This window comes from Nannobrachium achirus, assembly GCF_963921795.1.
Source record: "Nannobrachium achirus genome assembly, chromosome: 13".
Classification (NCBI taxonomy): domain Eukaryota; kingdom Metazoa; phylum Chordata; class Actinopteri; order Myctophiformes; family Myctophidae; genus Nannobrachium; species Nannobrachium achirus.
Genome location: NC_137833.1, coordinates 42,694,146 through 42,702,029, shown reverse-complemented (window position 1 = coordinate 42,702,029; position 7,884 = coordinate 42,694,146).

Genomic DNA, 7,884 nt, shown 5'->3' with positions numbered 1-7,884 from the left:
AGTAGTTATTAATGAAGAGTGAAGAGGCTGTGAAGAGTGGTTTTAGCGCTTTAGCTGCCACCTCTGGGTCCCCAACACTGTTAACTCGTAAATGCGTCTGCATTTCTTCTATGCTACTGTATAGCGCCTTTGTCTAAAGTGCTCTACAAGGTGTTACTACTGTACAGTCACCCATTCACATTCACTCTCGTGACGGCATCAAAGTTCAGTGTCTTGCTCAAGGAAATTTAAACAACGCCAGGAGGGGCCGGGGTTCAAACCAGGAACTCTCTGGTTCCCAAACATCTGCTCTACCTCCTGAACCAGTGCTACCCCTGTACGACAATGATTCAATCACAAATAGATCAACTTACCCTTGACTAGTGTGTGTTTGTCCGTTGGGGAGGAGCGAGCCAGCACGCGTAGCTTCGGCCAAACCTTATCCAGACGCTCTTGTTCCACCTGGAGTATGACATATCAACATCAGATAAAGTCCATTATGTGCTTCCACCTTGTTTACTTGAATTCTTCTTTTTCCTTTCAAAAATAAATGTCCCACTCCCTGCAGTAGTTGTCACAGTGGTAGTTATTGTACTTGAGTAAAAATAGATCACATTTTAAAACAGGAAGTGCCGGTCCCGACTAAAGTCGGGATTTCAAATCCGACCCTCGAGTGCTTTTCCCGACACAAGTCGGGGTATAACGTTTCCTACTGTAAACCGTAGAACGCGGTCTGTGGCACCCGGCACTGATGCAAAAACTCAGTACTCGTCCGGATTACAATGGATTGCTGTGAAGGAAAATGGATTTAACTCCTAATCCATCTCCAGATCACGTTCTTGTTTAAAACAAGCCTTTCTCTACGGACCATAACAAAAGCACGGATGGCCGCTGTTGTAAATTGAAAGAAAACACTACCACTGCGACCGAGTGGAAGTAAACGGATTACATTTGGACCAGTGGTGCGTTCAAGGAGCCTCGGAAATAAGCAGAATCTACGGAATTAATTAATTATATACCGGGCAATAGATGTGTTAATGTGAGCATTACAGTGATTTTGAATAATGTCCAGCACTGCCTCACCTCTCCCTGGTCGTTACGGATCTGCTGGTTAAACTCTTTGCCTTCCAAGTCTTCAGGAAGTCTTCACCGGGCAGCAGGATGCCACACTTGGTTGCAATGGCACGGGCAGTGTTGATGTTGTCTCCAGTCACCATGCGCACAGTGATTCCGGCACGCTGACACTTTTTAATAGCCTCTGGTACCTGGAAAAGTGTAAATAAATTAATTAATTAACGTCCAAGAATGGAAATGAGTGACCAGTCAAACTACATTATCATTTTAGATTAAAAAAGAAAAGAAATTACAAAGCAGTTGGCAATGCCAGTTTGCCCAATTCCTCTAAAGATCTGAAAGATGTGAGATGTGTCAAGCTTCAAGTCATATATATATATTCCAATATTGATTTGACACATTTGATTTGACAAATTTGTATTTATTGTTTATAGTTTTGTTTATTATGTTTAGAATCAATATGCCATTTTATTATAATAATCGAGTCAATAATTGACTAGCCAAAGTGCTTTGAGTCATTCTGTTTAGACATACATTTATTTTGTGCATTGTAAGCACAAGGGATGTGATTGAGGAAACAAAAGTGCAAGATGTTTGACTCAAGGGTCACAAACCTCTTGAGGAGAAATTATTGCAAAGCCTCGTTTCAAAAACAATGAAAACTACCTTTGATATCTGTGCTGTGTGTGAACAATTGGCTTTGCAATAGTGTATAAACGCAACCTCACTGGTATGAATGTTGTGATCACTGTTGTTATGTATACTTAAAGGAGCTATAGTCAACTTTTTCTTGAAAAACGGATGCTAAAATAAAAATAATGTTTCGAAAATATTTTATAAAAAAATAAGCTTCATATATGTTTCAATAAAAAAATGGCCACAAAAAGCGGAAAAATAATGATAACATAATCATTTTGGTCCTTTGTTTACATTTACAGGGTCCGAAAAATGTAAACAAAGGGCCAAAATGATTATTTTATCTTTATTTTTCCGCTTTTTGTGGTCATTTTTTAATTGAAACACATATATGAAGCTTATTTTTTTATAAAATATTTTCGAAACATTATTTTTATTTTAGCATCCGTTTTTCAAGAAAAAGTTGACTATAGCTCCTTTAATTATTTTCTCTGAAAATATATTCGATAGTATAATATAGGAAAAAAAACATTAGTGGTATGAGATTTATTACATTACCACATTCGGCTAGTTTCAAAGCCGTGTATACTTCCTGAGGACACGTAAATGCATTACACATCATGTATGAATCTAGCATTAGAGATTGTGCTTCTTTTAAGGAAAATTCCCTGTGGAATTCCCTGATACTCTGATGGCTCTTGGCTCCAGAGTGAGTTTGACAGTCTCTGCCATGACCTCTGAACCCACGGTGAGTGGTACAAGGGAATACATGGGGTGTTATTGGCGTGTGGTACAATGTGAGGTTTCCTAAAATTAACCTCTCTCCGCTGTGCGGAGTCACTCCTCATTAGACTGATCTGATTACTTATTTATAGATCATTTGGAGCCCTGGCATGGTGGATGCTTTGCAATGTATAAACATATCCCTGGATATCCCTGAATACACATACAGTACAAATACACATACAGGAGGAGAGAATAACACTTATAATGGCCAAACGGTATTTATCCAAGAAAACCAGCTCAGGTATCTGTCTTATTAATCTGAATATTTAAACCATAGAAGTACATTTCCCATCCATTATGAAACATGAATGCAGAATAAAACATAAGGCATATTTATACAAGTAGCTATACTGTAGTAGGCTATATGAAACATATAGCCTAAAGGCAATTTCACATGAATGCAGAATAAAATATAATGCATATTTATTCAAGTAGCTATACTGTAGTGGGCTATACAGCATGGCACTAGGCTAGCTCTTAATTAGACACTTTCATAGACATGTTCAGTGGAAAAAGTAGAGGTAAGCATTTGCAAGTACATAAGAACTGTCTTTACAGTAACTAATTGAAGGCTGAACATCTAAATAGTTAATACTGTACATTAATAATACATTTTATTTATATTACACTTTACATTTGAAACAAACCCTTAAGTGCTAGAAAGGTTTATATCAGTGGTTCCCAAAGCCTGTGATCCAAAAGAAAAATGAGACATTTGCCCGGGACCCAAACTAGTGAAAATAGCAGATCTACAAGCTCACAACGCTTCGCTTCGTGCTGCATTGTGAGCTTGTAGATTGCCTATTTTCACTACAACTTAAATATTTGTGTTCCAATTTATGGAATTTCTTTGATCTTTCTTTGATTTCTTCATGAAAGTACTGAAATAAAATCATCTCATTTTGTTTTTAAGACATGACATGTTTAGCTTATTGGAGAATATTTATTGAAAATGTTTTGAAACGATAATAATTAAAAGCTAATTGTAGGAAACATAAAATAAAGGGACCCATACAAATGTGTCCGCGACCCACAAATGGGTCCCGCTGGTTTATATAGCTTTGAACACATTACACATTTATCAGATGCATAATCTGACATTCAACTGCCCTTTCGACCCAATTGGGAGTTAAGAGTGAACCCCACTGTCTTTGAAGCTATTTTCAACCTCTCTCTTATGCACCAGTCTTCTCCTGACATTAACAGCTGTAATGACTCTTGATATGTCACCTGTGACCCACTGGGGACTGGTAGGAAATATTCAATATGATCAGCTTAGCAGGTCACAGCATACAAAATGTATATCCTACTATGAGGGCAAGGGTTAGTCATTATAGGGGCCTATAGAATAGCAAATGCTGCTATGTGCACTGCCACATTTAAATGGCACCACCAATCAGTGAGCAAAGATGTTGAGGCAAGAATGTTATGCCACAAACTATGATAACTCTGGATTTCAGGCACCTGATCATTTACATTTATCCATAATAATAACTAAGACCTAGGGGTCAACCCTGCCACCTACCTCGGGCCGCACGGGGTCTTCGATGCCGACAACGGCGATGCAGGTGAGTTCATTGAGGATGTCGTTCTCTGCGTCCCAGTCTGGCTCACCAGCTTCAGCAGGGAAGTCCTTGTAGGCAACACAGATGGTCCTCAGCCCTTCACAGGCCATGGGCTCAATCACTTTACGCACCATCTCATCACGATCCTTAGGCTTGAAGAACCGTGGCTGACCCTCGGTGTCCAGAATACGGGAACATCTAAGACAAGAAAAAAAAGAAGAAAAAAAAAAGACCCATATAATTTGCTGTACGACAAACAGTGGAAATCATAAGCTCTAGCCTCTAAAACAGGGGTCAGCTACCTTTTTCAAATGCCATGTTTTTATATTCTAGATAGTCAGTGTGCCATGTCAACGTAGATTTACTGACACCCCATACACATTCGGACATATTTTGATTGTCAGGAGTCAGGACATTGTTTTAACAATCATTAGACTGAGAGCAATAATACACCTATTTCCCCGACTCCCTACCCAGTCAAAGCTCAGAATTCTAATTAATGTAGAATTATGTGCAGGATGTAATTTGCTGCAAGTTAGGTGACTTGATTTAATCGACCATGTTTAAAACAATATTTGATTTTAAAATATAAATTCTCTCTCTCACACTTATGCCAGAGTGCCAATGATCACCCTCCCCTGTGACAATGTTGGCAGACTTGGCACCCGTGCCTAAGGTTGAATACCCCTGATCTACAAGCTCACAATGGTAAATGGTGCATTTATATAGCGCCTTTATCCAAGGCGCTTTACAGAGATTGTGCATTACATTCACCCATTCATTCATACACCAATGGCAGAGGAAACCATGCGAGGCACCAACCTGCTCATCGGGAGCAATTAGGGGTTCAGGGTCTTGCTCAAAGACACTTCGACAGTAACTCTGGGGGAGCCCCGGATCGAATTGGGAACCCTTCGGGAACCCTCTGTGTTCTAATGACGGTTTCTCTACCCCTGAGCAACTACCGCCCCTGTTGTCCTACAGTAGATGAATTCATGGGTTGCATTTGTAGTCCTAAACGGCCATGTTGAAGACCAACACAGGTGTTTCAAGTTGTCTGATTGGTATAGAACTGATGTTCTACTACACCAATCAGTACACCTGTGTTGGTCCTCAACATGGCCGGTGTAGAACTACAAATGCAAACCATGGAGTCATCTACCGCAGGGGTCTTCAACGTTTTCAGTCCAAGGACCCCTTGGACTGTTGAGAGAGAGATGAAGCAAGGATCCCCACAACCTGTTAATAGATTCCATATAGTTTCATCTTTTGACAGCACCATCAGCATCAGTGTATTTTGGATTCATGTCAATTTGTGTTTTCAGATATTTAACCATTTGAACCGAATTTAAAGCTTGACCTTTCACTCTGTGCTTAGTCTGCTTAGTCTGCAGAGTATACGTAACCTACCGGGTCCTGGGGCAGACTGCTTTTCGGGGCCTTGGGTACCGGATCCTGGGGCAGACTGCTCTTCGGGGCCTTGTTGCCCCCCCGGGAACTCGGGGGGGGGGGGGAGGAGAGGCTGCTGCTCTTCGGGGCTGCTCTTCGGGGCCCCATGCTGCAGCAGCCTTTCTGCTGCTGCTACTTTCGATAATCGCCAAAAAAACACCAAAAAGACCAGTAACAAGAACTATGGGTTCCCACGGTACGTGGTCCAGCCAGCAGCAGCAGCGATCTGATGAGAGAGAGAGATGGGGAGAGAATGTGATGCAGTCTGTGATTGTGAAGCATGTGCTTCCTAGTACAGTACAAATACACATACAGGAGGAGAGAATAACACTTATAATGGCCAAACGGTATTTATCCAAGAAAACCAGCTCAGGTATCTGTCTTATTAATCTGAATATTTAAACCATAGAAGTACATTTCCCATCCATTATGAAACATGAATGCAGAATAAAACATAAGGCATATTTATACAAGTAGCTATACTGTAGTAGGCTATATGAAACATATAGCCTAAAGGCAATTTCACATGAATGCAGAATAAAATATAATGCATATTTATTCAAGTAGCTATACTGTAGTGGGCTATACAGCATGGCACTAGGCTAGCTCTTAATTAGACACTTTCATAGACATGTTCAGTGGAAAAAGTAGAGGTAAGCATTTGCAAGTACATAAGAACTGTCTTTACAGTAACTAATTGAAGGCTGAACATCTAAATAGTTAATACTGTACATTAATAATACATTTTATTTATATTACACTTTACATTTGAAACAAACCCTTAAGTGCTAGAAAGGTTTATATCAGTGGTTCCCAAAGCCTGTGATCCAAAAGAAAAATGAGACATTTGCCCGGGACCCAAACTAGTGAAAATAGCAGATCTACAAGCTCACAACGCTTCGCTTCGTGCTGCATTGTGAGCTTGTAGATTGCCTATTTTCACTACAACTTAAATATTTGTGTTCCAATTTATGGAATTTCTTTGATCTTTCTTTGATTTCTTCATGAAAGTACTGAAATAAAATCATCTCATTTTGTTTTTAAGACATGACATGTTTAGCTTATTGGAGAATATTTATTGAAAATGTTTTGAAACGATAATAATTAAAAGCTAATTGTAGGAAACATAAAATAAAGGGACCCATACAAATGTGTCCGCGACCCACAAATGGGTCCCGCTGGTTTATATAGCTTTGAACACATTACACATTTATCAGATGCATAATCTGACATTCAACTGCCCTTTCGACCCAATTGGGAGTTAAGAGTGAACCCCACTGTCTTTGAAGCTATTTTCAACCTCTCTCTTATGCACCAGTCTTCTCCTGACATTAACAGCTGTAATGACTCTTGATATGTCACCTGTGACCCACTGGGGACTGGTAGGAAATATTCAATATGATCAGCTTAGCAGGTCACAGCATACAAAATGTATATCCTACTATGAGGGCAAGGGTTAGTCATTATAGGGGCCTATAGAATAGCAAATGCTGCTATGTGCACTGCCACATTTAAATGGCACCACCAATCAGTGAGCAAAGATGTTGAGGCAAGAATGTTATGCCACAAACTATGATAACTCTGGATTTCAGGCACCTGATCATTTACATTTATCCATAATAATAACTAAGACCTAGGGGTCAACCCTGCCACCTACCTCGGGCCGCACGGGGTCTTCGATGCCGACAACGGCGATGCAGGTGAGTTCATTGAGGATGTCGTTCTCTGCGTCCCAGTCTGGCTCACCAGCTTCAGCAGGGAAGTCCTTGTAGGCAACACAGATGGTCCTCAGCCCTTCACAGGCCATGGGCTCAATCACTTTACGCACCATCTCATCACGATCCTTAGGCTTGAAGAACCGTGGCTGACCCTCGGTGTCCAGAATACGGGAACATCTAAGACAAGAAAAAAAAGAAGAAAAAAAAAAGACCCATATAATTTGCTGTACGACAAACAGTGGAAATCATAAGCTCTAGCCTCTAAAACAGGGGTCAGCTACCTTTTTCAAATGCCATGTTTTTATATTCTAGATAGTCAGTGTGCCATGTCAACGTAGATTTACTGACACCCCATACACATTCGGACATATTTTGATTGTCAGGAGTCAGGACATTGTTTTAACAATCATTAGACTGAGAGCAATAATACACCTATTTCCCCGACTCCCTACCCAGTCAAAGCTCAGAATTCTAATTAATGTAGAATTATGTGCAGGATGTAATTTGCTGCAAGTTAGGTGACTTGATTTAATCGACCATGTTTAAAACAATATTTGATTTTAAAATATAAATTCTCTCTCTCACACTTATGCCAGAGTGCCAATGATCACCCTCCCCTGTGACAATGTTGGCAGACTTGGCACCCGTGCCTAAGGTTGAATACCCCTGATCTACAA